We start from the raw sequence: 24,154 nt of genomic DNA, 5'->3' as shown, positions 1-24,154 counted from the left end.
ACGCAGGAACATCATCTGCATTATCATCATGAGACGCCTCATGACCATCTGCATCAGACGCAGGAGCTGCCTCGCTATCAACGTGAGCCGCCTCACTATCATCAAGAGTCGCATCGCTATCATCACGAGCAGCCTCGCTATCATCATGAGCTGCCTTGCTCCTTCGTTCTGTACGACGAGCTTCGGGAACAACATCAGATGCTTCTGCATCATTAGCCACCTTGCTCCTTCGTTCCCTACGATAGTAAGCTATGGGAACAGCATTAGATGCTACTGCATCATGAGTCGCCTTCCTCCTTCGTTCCCTAGCACGACTAATTTTCTGTGCAACCCTTTCATCCTCAGCAGCAAGCTGAGCTGGAACATCCTCTATCTGAGTCACTGGCTCAGTGCCGTCAACATCCTGAGTAGGAGTTAACGACAGCTCCAAAGAACCTATATCACCTTCACCTTGCTCAGAACCATCATCAGCAGACATTCGATCTCCATCTCCATAAGTCTCTTCTACAGAAGCAAGTACATCAGTGATATCCTTGTCAGTAGTTTCAGTTTGCAAATCTGCATCAAATTAATTACAACAGCAATGAAAAATATATTGAATTTCCTAAAAGGTAAAAGAATAAAATTAGATAAAGTCTATATACAAAAATAATTGAAAAACAGATAACAACAAAAGGAATTGCAATCCCCAGAAGATGAATTACAATTCACCGACGTATCCACAGGATGATCATTTGATTGATCTAGTGGAGCATCGTCAATATTAAAAGGAACTGGTTCAACATTCCTAATATTCGTAGCTTCAACTTCTTCTTTAGAAGAACCATCTGAACATCAACAACAAACATAACTAAGTCAAGCAAAAATTCAAATAAAAAATAGAAGAACTTATACAACAACATATAAAAAGAAGTAGATCTACAGAAAAGATAAAGAAGTCCAACAATACATATGCAACAAGTTCAAACACTTAATATATCAGATAAGTGCAATGCTATTAACTGCATTATTTGCAACTAAAATAAGGGAAGTACAACTGGTACAAAATAAAAATACACAGTCTTCTTTCTCTTAAGAGCAGATTTTTTCGTTGTCTTATGATTCACCTATCAAAGAGAACAAGCATGACAATACAAAATGCACAAAAAAGTCAAGGAGCACAAAAAAGATCATATTAAAAGGATTACCAGATGTAGAAGGGCTTTTTTTAACCGCAGGCTCAGTTCTAATCGAAATAGCAACATCAGGAAAAACTTTAGGAATACCGGCAACGAGACTTAGTTTGCCATCGGCGGCAACCAATCTCGCTCTCTTAACAACTGTAACTTTTTCACCTAAAATAATGGTTTCAGACTTAGTAAAATGAACAAATAAAAATGAAAAGTAGAATACAAACAATCATAAAAAGCAAATACAACAAAGTAGGGAGAGAGCGGTACTAAAATAAAATTACAAAGAAGAACATAAACATGAATCTGGAAAGAAGTACATGTACCAACATCAGATGAGTACATGTACATGTAGAAACAAAAACAAAACAATTAGGAGAATTTTTATTGTCAAATAACACAAAACAAAAGAAAGTAAAATAAACTGCAGTATTTGCAACTAAACAAGGGAAGTACAACTGGTACAAATAAATAAGTACATGTACCAACATCAGATGAGTACATGTACATGTAGAAACAAAACCATAACAATTAGGAGAATTTCTATTGTCAAATAACACAAAACAAGAAAGTAAATAATCTGCAGTATTTGTAAACTAAACAAGGGAAGTACAACTTGTAACAATCAGTAAGTACATATATGAAGATCAGATAAGTACATGTCTATGTAAAAACAAAAACAAAACAATTAGGAGAATCTCTATTGATAGATTAGAAGTCAGATTCGAGCAAATCACAAGAACCTGCTATAAAAACCCCATGAACAAAGACAAAAACACAGGTATTGTATCTTCAAGCAGTTGAAAACAAATAATAATAAAATAACTGCACAAACAACACATGAATTAGTTTGAATTCAAAGGGAAGCACAACAAGCATGAGGAACCCTAAAATAAGCATGCTAACAATTTCACCAGAATTAAGTAACACAAAATGAGAACTAAAACATAAAATTACCTTGGGGTTCCTGAAGCAGTGGCAATTTTGGGGCTGGATCCATGATTGGAACAAGAAAATCGACCTCTCCCAGTCAACGCGCAGATCATAAGCACATGAACACGAACCCTAAAATCAACCACACATCAAAAAGCAAAACTCCAAATGAATTAGTGAAACGACAATGCAGCAGGCAACAAGAAACCTCGCTGCGCCATACAAAAAGAAAGAAGAACCAATATCTAGAAGAGGAAAAATCTAAGCTATAAACAGTAACCCCTAATCTGGAACACAACCTCACGAGCACATTCGCGGAGAAGATTTGAGGAGCCGAAAAGGATAGAGAGAAGAGAAGTACCGCGTGAGATAGGGAGGGGCGGAGAAGTGGATCCTATCGGCGGAAGGCAGCGGCTCCGTCGCCCGCAACCGCGCAGCAGTTCCTCCCTGCGACCGTAAACGGAGAGAGAGGAGGAAGCGACGAGAGAGTGGGGAAGGTGGAGTTGCGCCGTGCGGACCGTGCGGAATGGCTGCACAACTTGCAAGTTATGGTGTAAGAGACGCATACGGACGCCACCGGGCCAGATTTAAATGGGCTGAAATTTTTGGGCTGGGCCAAAAAACAATTACCACAGTTTTGTAATTACCACTAGAAAAAAAAGAAGGGAAGTACAGGACAGTGAAGCAAACAGTGCAAATAAAATTTATATATAAAATATTAAATTTGAGATTTCAATTAATCATCACCACTCTATACAATTAAAAATAAAATATGGAAGGAAGTACAAGACATATTCATAAAAAGTTCTAGTTATGTTCTTGTAATTTTAATAAACAAACTTTTTTTTGCATAACAATAAAAAAAATTGTTTTGTTACACCATCCAACCTTTAAACTATAAGTATATGCGAATGTACCAAAAAAAACGAAATGTATTATAGCGGCTCGGCTTCAGCGCCCGTCGACGCTAACGCATCGTACGGGTTAGCGTCGACGGGCGTCGAAGCCTCGAAGCGTGTTAGGGTACCGATGATTCGTCGCTCGTCGACGCTATCACGTCGATGGCGACGAACCATCGGTACCCTAACACCGAGGCTACCGCGTATGAAAATACAATAATTGAAAACTTAAACAAAAATATATACCAGCAGTACATGTTTAGAGTACAGGGAAGTACAAGATGAATTCCAATGAAGTTCTAGCCTTAACATGAGACTAAAAAGATTACCTATTGACAAGTACACAACGGATTCAGATTAAGAGGGAAGTACAGGTATTAAATAAACAAAAATAAATTAAGTTAAATTGTTAAAAATTGAACAAAAAAATTTATTGCATAATTATTATTTCAAATTTTTTTTTAAAAAAATTGACCACCTGGGTAGGCCCGAGACTACGTTTGGCGATCACCAAGTCAACTGACTTGTAGGCACTCCCGAAACAAGGCATCGATAGGCCCACCCAGGCCCACAGGTCAGAGAAAGGGTGCGCCGTGTGTAAGCGCAATGCAGGTTATTTAGGACGATTGGCAACCACTCGGGACGCGGCCGTATAAACCACTCGCCACGCTCATCAACTAGCGAGGTGGGACTAAAAAGTCCCACCCGCAAAATGCTGCACATGTACCGGCCTGCTTACTGGGCCAGAAAAGCCCGACTGGGCCGTTAACTGGCCTGTCAGTCAAAGAAGTACAGCCTCAACAACAAAGGCCAGCAAAAAGGAAGTACAAGCATACACGATAGGAAGTATAGAATTCAAGTACAAGTAAGTACAAGCTTAATTTGCAGGAATACAAGTAAAAAATATATATATCATAGATGAATCTGCAGGAATAAAAGTACAGGCTTGAAAAAGTAAGAAGTACAACAGGATAAAAAAACAAAGTACAAACTCATAATCTTGAATTATAAAAAAAATATATCAAATAGCATATCCTATGTAGGATATAGTAAAGGAGCGGGAAGTACAGAATGCAAAGAAGAGAAGTACGAGCTGACAAAAAAATAAGTACAAACTATGAATCTTGATCTCCAATAACAAAAATACACAGGAAGTACAAGAGTAGAGGCACAAGAAGTAGAGCAGTAAGAACTATGAAGTACAACCTATAAATCTTGATCTCCTGTAACAAATATATATTAGATTTTATATATGGGGGACCCCCCCCCCCCCAGGAAGTACAAGAGTGTAGGCGGAAGAAGTACAGGAGGACGAACTACGAAGTACAACATATGAATCTTGATCTCCAGTAACAAATCCAGAGGAACAACCGGAAGTACAAATGTTGAATAAGAGGAAGTACTGCAGTATAAACAAAGAAGTACAAACTCTGAATCTTGAGTTCCAATAAGAATAATAAACCTTTAGTTGCGTGAAAAATGACAAGAAACATGATGTACTGTAGCGAAAATAAAAAAGAAGTACATGCTTGTTCACACAAATAAAATGAATTTTATTAAGGATAAACTCGGATTACATGATAAAATAAAACGAACCTATATAAAACTAATGGAATACATATTGGATAAATTTCATAAGGAAAACTAATCAAACTACTTTAAGGTATTCACCAATCCCTGCCACGTTTCTTCTCGGGACGTTTGTAGAGAGAAAAAATCCTCTCTCGAAAATATCCAAACGCCTATACACCTCGTAGGTCACATATGCATCCCTAGCAGCATATAAAATATGTCTAGGTGGGAGGGGAGGCGCATTAGCCCACATGCTATGCTCCGTCCTACCAAATCCATCTTTCATCTTCATGTAAAATGGATCTATAATGGCTGCAGCAACATCCTTCAGACCTTACGTCCTCTTCTTGTTGTCCGGGTCTCTCCAAATCATCTGGATGTCCTTGATATTATGGATATAAAATTGAGAACGACCAAGAACATTACGATCTTCAGCAGTGCAGAATCCAGCGAATGTGTACCGGTACCTGCTTGTGACGGTAAAGCACACGTCCGTTGGGAACCCCAAGAGGAAGGTGTGATGCGTACAGCAGCAAGTTTTCCCTCAGTAAGAAACCAAGGTTATCGAACCAGTAGGAGATGAAGGCCACGTGAAGGTTGTTGGTGGAGGAGTGTAGTGCGGCGCAACACCAGGGATTCCGGCGCCAACGTGGAACCTGCACAACACAATCAAAATACTTTGCCCCAACTTAACAGTGAGGTTGTCAATCTCACCGGCTTGCTGTAAACAAAGGTTTAAACGTATGGTGTGGAGAATGATGTTTGTTTGCAAAGAACAGCAGAGAACAATGATTGCAGTAGATTGTATTTCAGATGTAAAAGAATGGACCGGGGTCCACAGTTCACTAGTGGTGTCTCTCCAATAAGATAAATAGCATGTTGGGTGAACAAATTACAGTTGGGCAATTGACAAATAGAGAGGGCATAACAATGCACATACATATCATGATGACTAATATGAGATTTACTTAGGGCATTACGACAAAGAACATAGACCGCTATCCAGCATGCATCTATGCCTAAAAAGTCCACCTTCGGGTTAGCATCCGCACCCCTTCCAGTATTAAGTTGCAAACAACAGACAATTGCATTAAGTACTGTGCGTAATGTAAACAATACAAATATCCTTAGACAAAGCATTGATGTTTTATCCCTAGTGGCAACAGCATATCCACAACCTTAGAACTTTCATCCAGCATCCCAGATTCAATGGAGGCATGAACCCACTATCGAGCATAAATACCCCCTCTTGGAGTTACAAGTATCAACTTGGCCAGAGCCTCTACTAGCAACGGAGAGCATGCAAGATCATAAACAACACATATATGATAGATCGATAATCAACTTGACATAGTATTCCATATTCATCGGATCCCGATAAACACAACATGTAGCATTACAAATAGATGATCTTGATCATGATAGGCAGCTCACAAGATCTAAACATGATAGCACAAGAGGAGAAGACAACCATCTAGCTACTGCTATGGACCCATAGTCCAAGGATGAACTACTCACGCATCAGTCCGGAGGCGGGCATGGTGGTGTAGAGCCCTCCGGTGATGATTTCCCTCTCCGGCAGGGTGCCGGAGGCGATCTCCTGAATCCCCCGAGATGGGATTGGCGGCGACGGCGTCACAGTATGTTTTCTCGTATCGTGGCTCTCGGTACTAGGGTTTTCGCGACGGAGAGAATAAATAGGCGAAGGGGCAGAGTCGGGGGACGCTCGAGGGGCCCACCCCATAGGGCGGCGCGGCCAGGGGTTGGGCCGTGCCCCCCTAGGGTGTGGCCGCCTCGTCGCCCCTCTTCGTCTCCTCTTCGGACTTCTGGAAGGCTCCGTGGAAAATAAGACCGTGGGCTTTTGTTTCGTCCAATTCCGAGAATATTTCCTGTGTAGGATTTCTGAAACCAAAAACAGCAGAAAACAGGAACTGGCGCTTCGGCATCTTGTTAATAGGTTAGTGCCGGAAAATGCATCAAAATGATATAAAGTGTATATAAAACATGTGAGTATTGTCATAAAACTAGCATGGAACATAAGAAATTATAGATACGTTTGAGACGTATCAAGCATCCCCAAGCTTAGTTCCTACTCGCCCTCGAGTAGGTAAACGATAACAAGGATAATTTCTGAAGTGACATGCTACTATCATAATCTTGATCAATACTATTGTAAAGCATATGAGATGAATGAAGTGATTTAAAGCAATGGAAAAGATAATGACTAAACAACTGAATCATATAGCAAAGACTTTTCATGAATAGTACTTTCAAGACAAGCATCAATAAGTCTTGCATAAGAGTTAACTCATAAAGCAATAAATTCTTAATAGAAGGTTTTGAAACAACACAAAGGAAGATATAAGTTTCAGCAGTTGCTTTCAACTTTAACATGTATATCTCATGGATAATTGTCAACACAAAGTAATATGATGAGTGCAAATAAGCAAGTTGTAGGAATCAATGCACACAGTTGACACAAGTGTTTGCTTCTAAGATAGAAAGAAGTAGGTAAACTGACTCAACATAAAGTAAAAGAAAGGCCCTTCGCAGAGGGAAGTAGGGATTGCTCATGTGCTAGAGCTTTTATTTTGAAAACATGGAAACAATTTTGTCAACGGTAGTAATAATTCATATGTGTTATGCATAAAACATCCTATAAGTTGCAAGCCTCATGCATCGAATACCAATAGTGCTCGCACCTTGTCCTAATTAGCTCGGATTTCCATGGATTATCATTGCATTACATATGTTTCAACCAAGTGTCACAAAGGGGTACCTCTATGTCACCTGTACAAAGGTCCAAGGAGATAGATCGCATTTGATTTCTCGTTTTTGATAAATCTCAACTTGAGGACATCCATACCGGGACAACATAGAAAACAGATAATGGACTCCTCTTTAATGCTTAAGCATTCAACAACAGATAATATTCTCATAAGAGATTGAGGATTAGTGTCCAAGCTGAAACTTCCACCATGATACATGGCTTTGGTTAGCGGCCCAATGTTCTTCTCTAGCAATATGCATACTCAAACCATTCAACTCATGGCAAATCACCCTTACTTCAGACAAGACGAACATGCATAGCAACTCACATGATATTCAACAAAAGAACAGTTGATGGCGTCCCCAGAAACATGGTTACCGCTCAACAAGCAACTTATAAGAAATAAGATACATAAGCGACATATTCTTTACCACAATAGTTTTTAAGCTACTTTCCCATGAGCTATATATTGCAAAGACAAGGAATGAAATTTTTAAAGGTAGCACGCAAGCAATTTACTTGGAATGGCAGAGAAATACCACATAGTAGGTAGTTATGGTGGACACAAATGGCATAAGTTTTGGCTCAAGGTTTTGGATGCACGAGAAGCATTCCCTCTCAGTACAAGGCTTTGGCTAGCAAGGTTGTTTGAAGCAAACACAAGTATGAACCGGTACAGCAAAACTTACATAAGAACATATTGCAAGCATTATAAGACTCTATACTGTCTTCCTTGTTGCTCAAACACTTTTACCAGAAAATATCTAGACCTTAGAGAGATCAATCATGCAAACCAAATTTCAACAAGCTCTACGGTAGTTCTCCACTAATAGGTTTAAAACACATGATGCAAAAGCTTAAACATGATCTACTTGAGAGCTCAAAACAATTGCCAAGTATCAAATTATTCAAGATAATATATCAATTACCACATGAAGCATTTTCTGTTTCCAACCAAATAGCAATAAACGAAGCGGTTTTCAACCTTCGCCATGAACATTAAAAGTAAAGCTAAGAACACCAGTGTTCATATGAAACAGCGGAGCGTGTCTTTCTCCCACACAAGGAATGCTAGGATCCAAATTTATTCAAACAAAAACAAAAATAAAAGCGTACAGACGCTCCAAGTAAAGCACATAAGATGTGATGGAATAAAAATATAGTTTCACTAGAGGTGACCTGATAAGTTGTCGATGAAGAAGGGGATGCCTTGGGCATCCCCAAGCTTAGATGCTTGAGTCTTCTTGAAATATGCAGGGATGAACCACGGGGGCATCCCCAAGCTTAGACTTTTCACTCTTCTTGATCATATTATATCATCCTCCTCTCTTTACCCTTGAAAACTTCCTTCACACCAAACTCAAAACAATCTCATTAGAGGGTTAGTGCATAATCAAAAATTCACATGTTCAGAGAGGACACAATCATTCCCAACACTTCTGGATATTACCCAAGGCTACTGAAAGTTAATGGAGCAAAGAAATCCACTCAACACAGTAAAAGAGGCAATGTGAAATAAAAGGCATAATCTGTCAAAACAGAACAGTCCATAAAGACGAATTTTTTCGAAGCACTTAACATGCTCAGATGAAGAAGCTCAAATTGAATGAAAGTTGCGTACATATCTGAGGATTACTCATGAATTTTTACAGAATTTTTAGATTCTCCTACAGAGAGAACAGCTCAAATTCGTGACAGCTAAAAATCTGTTTCTGCGCAGAAATCCAAATCTAGTATCAACTCTCTATCAAAGATTTTACTTGGCACAACAATGCAATAAAGTAAAGATACAAAGGTATTGCTACAGTAGTAACAAGCACCTTGACTCAAATATAAAACAAAAATTGCAGAAATAAAATAATGGGTTGTCTCCCATAAGCGCTTTTCTTTAACGCCTTTCAGCTAGGCACAGAAAGTGTAAATCAAGTATTATCAAAAGAAGAAGCATCAACAGAGGAGTTGGGAGTTTTCTCAACAATGCATTGTATCTTATCTATGTAAGTTTCAGAGGCTCCTCTTTCATTACTTTTAGGCTTACTATCCTCCTCAAATAAATTTTCAGGAACAATCCAATCAAAATTCTTTTCTAGTGCCTCATGCATTCCTATGAGCTTATAAGGTATTGGTACTTTAATCTCCCCCTCACAATTGACTTTATTAGTGTACTTTAGTCTATCTTTTTCCATCTTTTCAAGGGTATTTGCAAAATTGGTATAAAAGCCAAGCATCTTATGTTGAATAAAGACTTTTCTAGCTTCTCTAGCTACATCACCAAATTCTTTAAGAAGGGTTTCTAAAACAAAATCTTTCTTCTCTCCTTCTTCCATATCAGAGAGTGTAAGAAACATATGTTGCATTATAGGGTTAAGATTAACAAATCTAGCTTCCAACATGTGTACTAAAGAGGCAGTAGCAATTTCATAAGTAGGAGCAAGTTCTACCAAGGATCTATCTTCAAAATCTTTAACTGTACTAACATGAGTGAAAAAGTCTTCTATATTATCTCTTCCAATGATAGACCCATGCCCTACTGATATATCTTTCAAAGTGAACTTAGGGGGAAGCATGATGAAATAAACAAAAGGCAAATAAAGTAAATGCAAGTAACTAATTTTTTTGTGTTTTTGATATAAAGAAAGCAAACAAGACAGAAAATAAAATAAAGTAAAGCAAGACAATAAACAAAGTAAAGAGATTGGATGTGAGAGACTCCCCTTGCAGCGTGTCTTGATCTCCCCGGCAACGGCGCCAGAAAAAGAGTTGCTTGTGACGGTAAAGCACATGTCCGTTGGGAACCCCAAGAGGAAGGTGTGATGCGTACAGCAGCAAGTTTTCCCTCAGTAAGAAACCAAGGTTATCGAACCAGTAGGAGATGAAGGCCACGTGAAGGTTGTTGGTGGAGGAGTGTAGTGCCGCGCAACACCAGGGATTCTGGCGCCAACGTGGAACCTGCACAACACAATCAAAATACTTTGCCCCAACTTAACAGTGAGGTTGTCAATCTCACCGGCTTGCTGTAAACAAAGGATTAAACGTATGGTGTGGAGAATGATGTTTGTTTGCAAAGAACAGCAGAGAACATTGATTGCAGTAGATTGTATTTCAGATGTAAAAGAATGGACCGGGGTCCACAGTTCACTAGTGGTGTCTCTCCAATAAGATAAATAGCATGTTGGGTGAACAAATTACAGTTGGGCAATTGACAAATAGAGAGGGCATAACAATGCACATACATATCATGGTGACTAATATGAGATTTACTTAGGGCATTACGACAAAGAACATAGACCGCTATCCAGCATGCATCTATGCCTAAAAAGTCCACCTTCGGGTTAGCATCCGCACCCCTTCCAGTATTAAGTTGCAAACAACAGACAATTGCATTAAGTACTGTGCGTAATGTAAACAATACAAATATCCTTAGACAAAGCATTGATGTTTTATCCCTAGTGGCAACAGCACATCCACAACCTTAGAACTTTCTCACTGTCCCGCATTCAATGGAGGCATGAACCCACTATCGAGCATAAATACCCCCTCTTGGAGTTACAAGTATCAACTTGGCCAGAGCCTCTACTAGCAACGGAGAGCATGCAAGATCATAAACAACACATATATGATAGATCGATAATCAACTTGACATAGTATTCCATATTCATCGGATCCCGACAAACACAACATGTAGCATTACAAATAGATGATCTTGATCATGATAGGCAGCTCACAAGATCTAAACATGATAGCACAAGAGGAGAAGACAACCATCTAGCTACTGCTATGGACCCATAGTCCAAGGATGAACTACTCACGCATCAGTCCGGAGGCGGGCATGGTGGTGTAGAGCCCTCCGGTGATGATTCCCCTCTCCGGCAGGGTGCCGGAGGCGATCTCCTGAATCCCCCGAGATGGGATTGGCGGCGACGGCGTCACAGTATGTTTTCTCGTATCGTGGCTCTCGGTACTAGGGTTTTCGCGACGGAGAGAATAAATAGGCGAAGGGGCAGAGTCGGGGGACGCTCGAGGGGCCCACCCCATAGGGCGGCGCGGCCAGGGGTGGGGCCGCGCCCCCTAGGGTGTGGCCGCCTCGTCGCCCCTCTTCGTCTCCTCTTCGGACTTCTGGAAGGCTCCGTGGAAAATAAGACCGTGTGCTTTTGTTTCGTCCAATTCCGAGAATATTTCCTGTGTAGGATTTCTGAAACCAAAAACAGCAGAAAACAGGAACTAGCGCTTCGGCATCCTGTTAATAGGTTAGTGCCTGAAAATGCATCAAAATGATATAAAGTGTATATAAAACATGTGAGTATCTATTATATATTAAAAGTACATTAAGGGCTAACCAGAATTAAGAGAATTAACTTAAAAATCCCACAATAATCAGAAACATCTGGCCGTTTAATAAATTGATGGAACATCTTTAACCATTAGATTAAACTAAGCTAAAAAATTACCCACCATTGCCATTACAACAGAGTTACGTATCAGGTATTTTGTTTTTCCCTTTTCTCCACAACAACGCGGCCGCCGCAACAAGAACGCGCTCCACCTCAACCCTAGGAGTCTCAGCTCCACATGCTTTGCTCTATGCCAGGATGCATGGGAATCTTGCATCGATGCATCCATCGCTCAAAAAGGAGAATGCCTACGACTTGCGATCTGGAGAGCTGCACCAATTCACGTTTCGAAGAAGTGGAGGCGTTCAAGTCTCAAGGAAGCACGACAAAATTGGAGATGCGGCCACCGGCGGCTGGGTAGAGAAAACCGATCCTGGTCAACGCCATCTCTGCCGCCTCGGTGCGTTGGCTGGCCAACCCACTCCATGTGCATGCAGATCAGTGCTTTATGTTTCAATTTTGGTTGCCTCATGCACGCATCAGACCACCAAGCAGATGCAGCATGCACGAAGGATCAAAGATTTACCATCGTGATAGCCCCGATCAAGATCTGATCAATGACCTACTTCATAGAGATAATCTTTTCAGAAAAGCTTCATATATATGTCTACAGTAAAACTAATCGCCACCGGCCGGCCGGATGTGGTGAACCAGAGATCGGATTTCTCTTCAATTTTGGTTGCTTCGTGCACGCATCAGACCACCAAGCAGATGCAGCATGCTCGAAGGATCAAAGATTTACTATTGTGATAGCCCAGATCAAGATCGGATCAATGACCTACGTCATAGAGATAATCATAGCCAGGTACGTGCCGTGTGTATCTTCTCCAGAGAAATTATCTAAAAAATAATCAAACAAATAACTATTATGTGTCCTATTATGTTCTTATTTTTTCTAGAGAATAGGAGTAGAAGTAGCTGGGATTTGATTCATGATGGATTGTGTAAGTTTACGCCCTTTTGGATGCTTAAAAAATATTTGTCACAACTACTTCTACTCCTATTCTCTAGAAAAAATAATCTGCATGAAGTTTGTTCACTAAAAAAATCTTATCTTTTGATATTTCTCTCGAAAAATCATTAAAATTGTTGCACCCTCTTCCATCGACCATTTTTCTGCCCCAATGAGAAATGTTCAGGTTGGATCAGACTCTTGAGAATTAGACAGTTTATTCTCTAAAAATTTGGTGATACCTATTTTTTTATGTGTCCTTTCGCTGGTGCACCCTCCTTCGTCAAGCTGACCTCTCTTCCTTCGTTTGCGTTGGCGCATGCCAAGCAAACCAGACTCCAACCAAACCCTAACATTTTTACGAAACTTTCTGCTATCAAACTTTTGTTTCGCTCTTCAAGAACTCCATCCGTGCCGACAAGCTGCGGAAGTCATGTGCTTCTGAGGCCACGTTCTCCACCGCCGAGATTCGTTTGAATGACATGAATCCAGGTTAGTCTTTAAACTCACATATGCTATCTCCTCCTAGACGGCTGAGCGCAAGCAACAACTTACGATTTACCTTAATCCTTCGGCAGTAACGCAACTATTCCCCTCGCCCAGGTTTGACTACACCGATCGGAACTGCAAATCATTGTCTGTCATGTACTTCTGTGGGGATTTGTACTCCATCAGACCATCACGTGTGCAAGTATCCAGCTATATACTGGTAAGATTTGTAGGCACCAGTATGTCCCAATCATTAATCTCACTCGGTATTGATTTTATCTGTTTATATTTAGTTTCTGGTGGACACCCCTACAGCAAATCCAGATCGAGTAGTTCTTCCATACATCCAGGCCAGTCTGTTTTGCAGAAAAAATCTATTTATCCTTTCATTACTTCCATGGCATTATTTAACTTCTGAATGCTTATTTATTACATCATAGGTACCCAATTTCAGCAAAAGTTGATACCTAGCTTCTTCATGTTTGGATTTTTATTTTGATCTGCCTGGTCGCTTTCATCTGGTCGCCTTTGCTTTGCCCAGTTTTAGTACACTGGTGCTCGACCTGGAACAGCAGGGCGAGGTACATGCTGTATGCATCAAGGATATTGGACTAGCTGGATGAGGTACACGGCTGCTTGCAATACAGTCCACACCCAGGCAAACCAAGATGTTTGCATGCATCAAGGAGGTTTGCGGTCTGTTTAATCTTTGCTTGGCTGATTTCATTTTGATGCACGCGTCCTCACACCCAAGCGAATAAAGATTTTGCATGCATCAAGAAGATTGGTAGGTAAGCCAAGCTACCCACAAAAAACAATGTAATACCATCCAAAAAGTTATTAATGCTAACAATTTTAGTAAGCATATATGATTTGGTATGCTTTCCTGATCTGTCTATGTCCACGTGTTATCTCAGAAATTATTGAGATTAAAAGCATATGTCTGAACATATCCGAAGATATATTAAAAAGAAATGTTACATTTCCGGACTGCATGTCGGGATTAGTAATTTCAGGTGAGTCACCTGAGAGTGTAGAACCTTCCTTTTCGCAGTTCTATACCATATTAACATGAACACTAATGTTTAGGAGTTGAGCCAGTGCCCCAACATAATTCGTCATTCTAACAATTCGATTTTTTTCAATATATTGAAGTGCCTACATTGCTGCTTAAAGACGTTATGTAGACACGGTTCAGACCTTTTTTTGTCAAATTTGAAAACCACTAGGGAGTAGAAATTCTTAGTCGCTCTGCATGTGGTAGAAGTATATAAGTGTTGCGGTAGAAATGAACTCAAAATCAAGGATTTTGAGTGGATGGCACACATCACTGTTTTTTAATCTTATAATTAACTGAAGTAAATAAATAAATTTTTTGTTGAATATGCCTCTACTTTATTTGGCAATGACATGAGACCAAAGATAACGTGCATGCTTACTGAAGTTAATATTATAGTGCGTGATTTTCATAATTGTAAGAGCAAAACCTTATTATTCTGGGGGACATTATAATTCCAGGTGATAAAGAATTAATCTGCTGATAATTTGTTCCAATAATGTTTTTTTGAACTATTATTCCAATAAAATTGAATGAGAAACTCTTGGGAAAAGTTTTCCTCATAGCATGAAAGATAATCAATCAAGAGCGGCCTCTTCTTTGATCAAAACATGAATCTCCCCTTATCTATAATCACTAATATGATTTCTTTTTTGAAATTCTATTTTATGGTGTATTCGCGCGAAAGGCTCCAGGCAAGCTGTGGTATCGAGAGGGGTCCTATGCGGCCAGTTTTTGTTCCTGACAAATGTTTGCACATCAATAAGCCATAAATAATTAGGATGCTCACGATCTACATTTCCCTTTTTTCAAATATCTAATATGATGTGACCTGCTTTTGCATTCTCTTGTACTGTTCAACTCAGTCACCTGATCAGGAAATTGCATCGCAAGACCCATGCTAATACCAATCCTCCCTTCAAAATCCGTGTATATATACATATTGCTTCCTATGTTATAATGTTGCAGTGCATTCATCTGATTAACGCAGAGCATTTACAAATACTAATCCTTTTTCTGTAGTATATGTTCAGTTTTGGATAGGTTTCTCCATGTATTGCCTTGGCGTTTTTGCCTTCAAATGGTATTTGTTTGTTGATCTTTGTCGGATAGTCACCTAAAGTTGAATGCATTATTGGTCATGGTAAGAGTCTGTACTACAAAGCGCTATGCAGACAGGTATTTAAACGATCGCTATGCAGTTCGGATATATATATAGGAAAATGAGTCTGTCCTCATGTACTCCCGTGTCAAAATATACTACATAGATAAATGAATTATACTACTTTATGAGTTCTAATATACTTCATTATTAAATACTAGACACCTCAAAGTGAATTTTACGAAAAATAATATCTGAGACTACATACGTTGCATATATACTGCATTTTTTTACATAAAATGGTATGTTAAAAAAACTAAGGGCTCCAATGATACTTTTTAAATGTAATAGTATTGAGGCATATCAGAATAAATAGTAAAATTTAATGAGAATGATAACGAGGTATACTACACTCGTATAAGGGGTATATTAAATGTGGGAGTATGTACACCTAGAAGTATATAAAATAAGTTTAGCCAAGGAAAAAGTTTATATTTATCGTTCTTTAGACATCCCTGCAGTAGGTCCTAAATGAAAAGATGACCGAACAAAAGAGAGAGCTAGCAGGCTGGAGAACACAAACCTCTGCCTCGAGAACCGCATAGTCTGCATGCCGATGAAATGAGATCGACCTGAGCCTGTACATGCACATATATAGTGAGTGGTCAACTTAATTTTTCCAATTTTCCAACATGTATCTATGAGTTGAACCAATAATTAAGGGATATGCCATATATTCGGTACTCAAACAAGTACTTGGATCCCAATCATGGTATATCCAGGAGGATAGAGAATGCACACAAAAGAAGGTGCTGCGTTATGTAAGTGGAAATTGTGAACTCTATATGCTGATATATTACAATGTAGAAAAACGACATGTCTCAAAATAAATCCACTGACGAGGCTTGATCAGACTAGAAAAGAATGAATTATGTATGATTTATCCTTGCTGGTAAACCAACATACGTCACATACATATGTTTTTGTTACAATAAAAGTCGACATATAAATGTTCCATCTTTCATTATGAATTATATTTATGAAACTAAATCTAAAATCAATTAATACCCAAATGTAGAAAACTTCAAAAAAGAACTTATAATATGATGCTCGCGCATGTGCGCGGGCCACTTTGCTAGTTGTCATAAAACTAGCATGGAACATAAGAAATTATAGATACGTTTGAGACGTATCAGTACCCATATAGGAAATTATACAACTTCTCACTACTTTCATCAGCATGGCAAATGTGGTACACCAAAACTTCAGTGCCCACACAAAGTTGGATGGCAGCGGCCTTCTTCGGATTCAAGCTGGATCCTCTAATCCTATCATACTCAACATCTATCCCCACAATCTTCCTTTCAGAAGCATCAAGGGTAGATTCAATTGAAGTCAGCCATGCCTCGACTCTAGATGTCGTGTTGGTGTACAACACTTTCATCTCAGTTGTGCCATGGCAAGGAAGTTTGTATTCGTGGGAGAAGGGAGTTTTGGCCATTGGGAGACGATAGAAAGAAGAAAAATCTGATCAAGTTTATGGCTACGCTCAATGAGAAAAGAACACTTATATAGGCGTGAACAGAATAGAGAAAAACATGCATAGAGGATAAACATTATCTAACAGAAGTACAGCTGGACATGCCGAGAAGTACGGGCGCGGATACGAAGAAGATCACTATACAAACCACCAACAAAATTATCCATCCGCACGGCTAACAATAGAACTACAAAAAAAGCAGAAGGATAAGATCAACCTTATCTAAAAAAGCATGAAGATCGCAACGGAGAAAAAGAAAGAACAAAAGCTACAGGGAAGGGAAGTACAACCTCGGTACACTGAAAAGTTCAGTTTGTCACATAGATGATCGGTCCATTTGACGAATAGGTCGGAATCAAAATCCAAACAAACAAACTATATATGAGTATATCTGGAGCTAATAACGATATAACGCCTATTATAACTCTATCAAAACAAGAATTCATGAAAAAAACGATGAACTCATGCACACCCGCATGATCGGACGGCGCACGGAACGCAAACCTGCCAACGGATTCGATCGCGAATTCCAGTTCGATTTTTAGTAATTCAATGAGTATTCTAGTATGAATTTGAAGGCTAAAAACAAATCAATTTAACAGAAACACAAACCAAAAAGTGAAATCGACTAGAAATCGACGAACTGAGAACGGCGGAAGAGCTCTCCACGGGCAACTACCGAATCAGCGATTCTCGTAAAATTGCAACCAGATTAAGCATTTGATTCACTAATATATGCGTACTGGTGCGAATGGAACTCGAATTCCACGTTAAAAACAACGATCTAGACGCCAATTTGGATTAGCGGAATAAGTACGCCACGGACATGGCGGCGGATCAATCCCATCCATAAATTTGTTAAATCTTGCAAAAGTTGTAATACGTGTGTGCGGAATGGTGTAAACTTGCTAGAAAAAATCATTACGACACTAGAAAACAATAAACAGATCGATTTCGTGACAGAAACATCGATTCTGTGAAGAACACAGAGAAGTACGAACGCACACTGCAAAAAGTTTCGAGGAAGTCCAAGACCGTGTCCAGAGAAGTACAAGTGGTCATCGTTAGATCGTGCATAAAGATCCGTGCGTCCGTCTATCACCGTTACCCAGCCGTCCTCTTTCTTTATGTGAGCCGTGCTTGTTTTCATTATGCAGGAGGATGTCAGAGTCCCTGGTAGTCTGGGACAGTTTGAAATTTGAACCCTCTGCATGGCGTGCACTAGTTAATTAATAGAAAATGGCATTCACCCCTCCCGCTCCAACCTTGCACACAATGATTATGTCGAGAAAATTTAGGGGTGAAAATTAAGGGAAGTAATTAGTGGGGTATTTTGGTGCAAGGGCTATCCAGACTTACCCGATTTGACGATGAAAATAGAAGAAGAAAATTTTAATAGGATATCAAATTAAGCGAGTGATTAGCAGGGAAGTTAACATTTTCTAGCACAAAACCTATAGCCATATCGGCGTTTCCATCAGAGATCATATATCTAGAACCACAAGTTTTATTGCATCAGAAGAGTGGATCATACAGAATAGCAAGCTGATGTTGAGAAAAAAATTATGACATTAATGGCAGTAAGACAGTAACAAAAACAAAGAGGCTGGAATGTTGAGATTCACATATATTACAGGCTTATCAGATGATTCACATACAATACATGCTAGCTGGAATTTTTTACTAACTTTGGCTGGGACATGTTAATTTGCTAATCTATTCCCAGAGTAAAAATGTATCGGGCCATATTTTACCAAATCAGACAGCAACTCGGAAATCCAAATTGCTACTAATCAAGGAAAAAAACAAAAATGGATCCGTGCCTGGCTACACCACTCCAACTCAATGTCCTCAACAGGTTGGATCAGCAACAGACACATTTGCCGGAGATGCAACTGTCGGAGCTGTCAAATATACAGAAACAACCAGTAATTCCTCATATAAATCTGCAAATAGTAGCATTTTTTAGACTCAAATTTATTCGTCTGGCTCTAAAATTTACAGAAACATCGACTAATCCATCTTAGGGAAGCAGCAAGAAAATTCAACATCAAATCCATGTGCTAAGCACAGAGCAAAACCCCGTAATCGAGAATGAGATCGTGCTCCTCCTTTGCATCCCCTCCTGTGGCGCCCTTGCCCCTCCCCTGCCTCTCCAACGAGAGTGATCACGCTGCCTACACCACAACCTGCTCGTCTGCCACCAACGTCATTGAGGAAGGAAGCAGCATCGAGATGCCCACCACTAGAAGAATTCAGGCAGCAGATCCATGGTCGGGTAGTGGATAACAAGTCAATCACAGAAGTGTGCATGGTCTCCAACTTGAAAACAACAATTTTGTGCAGAAATAAACGGATGAGAACTTCATTAATTCGCTGCTGGAATTAATAAGCAGGAGAGAGAATAAATCCAACTTGAACACATCAATCCGCTGCTCGAATTCATAAGAAGGAAAGAGAATAAATCCAACTTGAACACATCAATCCTCTGCTGGAATTCATAATAAGGAGAGAAAATAAATCCATGAACAGGAGAGAGAAATCCAAGAAATCAAGATCTGGACTAAAGAAAACAAGCGACACTACAATCTAGCCGAGTAATATTAGAATCAAAATGCAAAGTGCAGATCAACTAAAAAAAGGGAATGTGTTGCGAAGGCAAGAGCAGCAGGAACATAAAGATTCAGGCTACTTGAATGGGAAATCACAAATCCATCAAGATCCAGGCCTCGCTGACGCGTTGCACCGAGATCCTCAGCGAGCGACCCCGCTCGCGGCCTCACCGGTCGTGACGCGCTGCACCTGCTCCGCTAGCACCGGCAGCCCATCCACGCGCGGGGAGTCAAGATGCCCGGTCCTGGTTGCCCCGCGCCGTTGTCTTTGAGCGGCCGACAGGGAGGTGGACGTGGACCACCGGGTCGAAGGAGCTCGGCCCCATCCCCACGCGTGCCGCAGCTAGAGCCGGTCGAACTAGGACGCCTCCTGACGACCCACACCACCATGGCGTAACTTCTCAGCTCTCCGCCCCGCAGTGGAGAAGGAGGTCTGCGGCAATTTGACGGCGCCCGCCCGCGTCCACACGCAGCCTCCGTCGTTGCCGGCAGAACCGCATCCCCCGCAGAAGGCGCGCCTCCTTCCCTGGCGGTCGCCCGCGTCCCAACGCAGCCTCCATCCCCGTCGGCCGGAAATCGCGAAGGCGTGGGGCTCGAAGCGATGGCGGGGATTTTCGGCCTGGGCTGCGTCGGCCTGCGGTGCTGCTGCAGCGTGAAGAAGGCTACGCTACTGCAGTGTTGCCGGCAGGGAGGGAGCCTGGCCTGCGCCGCCGCATCAGGTGCATGAGCTCCTCTGCCGCAGCGAGATCGATGCAGAGGCGGCCACGCGCACGGCCGACCGCCGTTCGTTCCGTCGCCCCAGTGCGAGCCCGCCAGTCCGGCAGGAAGGGGGCGCCGGTGGTGAGCACAGCAGGAGAGCCGGTGGTGTGGATCGGGAGGGAGGGGCGCTGACGTTGCTTCGACGGAGTATTCGGAAGGGGATGCTGGAATTCTTCTATGAGCCGTGCGGGATTTTTGGTGGGTGAAAAGCACGATGGGAGGTGTGGTGGGACCGTGGGAGGTGGACCATAGCTCGTTTTCCTGTTGAATAGGGACATGCGGTTGCCGTGCCGTGCAGTAACGCCGTCAAGTTCATCCACGGTTCAAATTTACTCTATATGGTATCAAACGGTTGGATAGACGTGCACAGCTAGCCATGTGGTTAGCTGGCTATTTCCCATATATATATATATATATATATATGGGAAATAGCCACATGACTTGGTGCATAGCTGTGCACACCCCCCAAACCGTTGATCTACACCATTGTTGATATAGAGAGCATGCATGTGGGCTGAAGATTCCAACGCCGGCAGGATTTTCCGTCACACCAAGAGCATGTCTCATGCAACGTCTTAACCAACACATGCATGCCTTTAACCGAAACAAAAGAACACACACATTGTTGCATGAGAAACCAAGCAGCTCACCACATGTGATACCATAGGAGTTGTGGAGGGACGGTCCAACAAGCAAGTGACTCCACATGCTAAGCTAGGTAGGCAATAAAACCTGGGAAATCCATGCGCTGTGTTTAGAGGCATATAGATGATTGTTTGATACAACAATTGATTTTTTATCTTGGATGATACAAGCAGTTACACATGCAATTTTTTCAGACATCCTGTGTTGTATGTTGTTACGGCATGTCCCGCCACTATATTTTGAAAACTGAATCGTACAACCATACCGTGGGAAGCGGTGATCGCCCGGGCTCAAGGACTAGTCTAGCACATGATTTGTTAAGTTATGTTGCGTTGCTACGACACACACGAAATATTAAAGTTGCAAGCCCATCCCATTTGGAGGATCGATGCATGTGTGTGTTGGAGTAGGTTTAATTTTGGAGCAACGCCCTTACACGATACAACATGGAACCATCGCAGTACCTCAAATGCATTTGTTTGCTTTTCCAAACACAGCACGCACAAGCTAGAGTTGGCAAACAATCAGCCCAAATACGGAAACTCGGAGTTGCTTGTCGCCGCTGCTCCTTGCCGCCGTGTTCCTCCTCTCCGCCGTGCTGCTCTGCTCGGGCCACCCGCCGACGCAGACGGCGGACAACAACCCGCGGGCTGCAGCCGCGCGTACGTGGCCCTGCAGGCGCTGAAGAAGGCCATCACCGACGACTCCCAAGAACACGACGGAGGGCTGGTGCGACCACGACGTGTGCGCCTACTTCGGCGTGTTCTGCGCGCCATCCCTCGACGATCTCTGCGCGCGCACCATGGCCGGCGTGGACCTCAACCACGGCGACCTCGCCGGCACGCTCCCGTTCGAGCTCGGCCTCCTCACCGACATCGCCGTCCTCCACCTCAACTCCAACCGCTTCACGGGTGGCCTGCCGGACTCCCTCCCCAAGCTGAGCCTCCTCTACTAGCTGGATGTCAGCAAAAACCGCCTCTCCGGCGGCTTCCCGCAGCACATCCTCTGCCTCCCCAACGTCAAGTTCGTGGACATCAGGTTCAACAACCTGTGCGGCCCCGTGCCCCCGGCCATCTTCGACAAGAAGATCGACGTGCTCTTCATCAACAACAACCACTTCGACATTGAGCTCCCGGACAACTTCGGCAACTCCACCGCCTCCGTCATCGTCCTCGCCAACATCCGCCTCCGCGGCTGCATCCCCTCGAGCATCGGGCGCATGGGCAGCACGCTGAACGAGCTCGTCCTGCTCTACTCCGGCATCAGGTCCTGCATTCCGCCGGAGATCAGGGCGCTGCGCGAGTTCACCATGCTGGACGTCAGCTTCACCCAGCTGCAGGGCTAGCTGCCAGAGTCCATGGTCGGGCTGCGCTCCCTCGAGCAGCTTGACGTGGCGCACAACGAGCTGTCCGGGCACATTCCGGAGGGCATCTGCGCGCTGCCGCGGCTCTCCAACTTCACCTACTCGTTCAACTACTTCAGTGGCGAGCCAGAGCGGTGCGCGACGCTCCGGCGCAACGACGACCGGCAGAACTGCATCGCCGGCAAGCCCGACCGGCGGCCGACGGACCAGTGCATGGCGTTCCTGCACCGACCGCTGGTGCACTGCGACGGGCATGGATGCTTCGCCCAGCACTACTGATGCTCGATCACCGCGGTAATTGTTAGAGTACTGCGCGCTTGCAGTGGCTAGATTGTGGAATTGGTTTGGTGGTGGTGTAAAATGGATGGATTGATGGATCGATCCAACAGGATGAATCCGTACAGAGATTTCAGTCATCGTATATATATATACACTGTAATTTTTTTGGTTATTTTTTCGGGTTTTACAGAGAGAATGGTAATAATGGAATTGTAGACATTCCACATGATACAAGATTATTATTACCCACTGATATATTATTGATTGGTCTATTAGTAGCGTAGTAGCATTTTATTGGTTCATACATTGGTGAAAAGTGGAATACTGCAAAGTTAGCAACTAGATTATTGCTTGGCTTCAGTGGCGTGATGGAGAGAAGACACAAATGGAGGGTGCTCGCCCAGCCCACCAAGTGACAAGAGCCTATCAGCAACCCAAGTACCCAAACCAAACATATACCGACAGTTCTTGAGCACACCAGACTATCTAAGACTTGACAACACAATATAGCACAGAAACATGTAGGTATAGCTGGTGCTACTTCTCTGTTATTTGGTGATCTATTCACTGATTATTGTTTGTTCCATTGGGATTACGACAAGCCCTTGCTTGGTGTTAGTACTAATCAGCGATTCCGTTTTATTAACCATCAGTTTTCGATGGGTCGGACAGTGAGAAATGTTAAAACTTCAATAGTGGTGGTACTAGGTCAGAAAGAGGAAGAGCCTGACATCTCAACACTTGTCAGCACAATTTTGATACATAGTAGCAGTTGATAACAGTTAGCACCACCCCCTTTACCTTTATGCATGAACGTCATGGTCATGATTCGGCAGGGAACATGCATGCACGAAAGAGATGCGTGGCCAACCTCAGAAGTTTTACAGGCTTAACAATACCATAATCAGCACAAAGAGGCATCACGACGCAACACATAAATCAGCCAGAATAAGGCGTGTAGTCCCTTGTCAGCCAGTTTAAGAAGTGGATGCTCTTGTCACATGTTTTATCTTGCCTACCAACGTCACGCACTAAAACTCGTGGCACTCAACTACATCAAACTATACGTGTTGTTTTTCATCCATGCAAAGTGCATGCGTTTTTGACGGAGATGCATGCGACGTTAACTGCCCAAAACAATGTGAAGTATCCAAAGGCACCAAGTCTCAATCATGCTCCCTATATCTAATGGCTGAACATGTGTGCACAGCTAGCCACCCGGTTATAAAATCCGCGTTGATATATATATATATATATCTACTGCTTATATATATAGAGCAGGGTTTTATTAGATCGGGTTATTAGCTTGGGGTTATGTGTGTTTTAAGTAGGGTTTGATTGGCTAGGGTTAGTTTTATATATATGTGGTTTAGGGTTAGAGTTAATGGCACATTTAGAGGACCTCGAGGCCCCCTAGCCTGCTTGATGCACAATTAAGTGTCGTTGCCCTATAGCTACCTATATATAGGGTTTATATATGGTTTAATTAGGATTTATTGGTTATTAGGGTTTAATTATAACTTGTTGTGAATTAAAATACAACTTTTTTATTTGTGTGCTACAATTAATCAAAACTAGATCAATCGAGTGTTCACACACATTATTAATTAGAGGCACCCGCC

At 42.0% G+C, this 24,154-nt stretch overlaps 1 pseudogene; it reads left to right on the top strand.

The window, feature by feature from the left end:
- Positions 1 to 11,932: 11,932 nt before the first annotated feature.
- LOC127329699 (leucine-rich repeat extensin-like protein 7) lies at positions 11,933 to 22,698 on the top strand (annotated as a pseudogene).
- The last annotated feature ends 1,456 nt before the right edge of the window (positions 22,699 to 24,154 follow it).

This window comes from Lolium perenne, chromosome 2 (genome assembly GCF_019359855.2).
Source record: "Lolium perenne isolate Kyuss_39 chromosome 2, Kyuss_2.0, whole genome shotgun sequence".
In the NCBI taxonomy this organism is placed as follows: Eukaryota; Viridiplantae; Streptophyta; class Magnoliopsida; order Poales; family Poaceae; genus Lolium; species Lolium perenne.
This window is presented reverse-complemented; position numbering and strand designations above follow the sequence as displayed.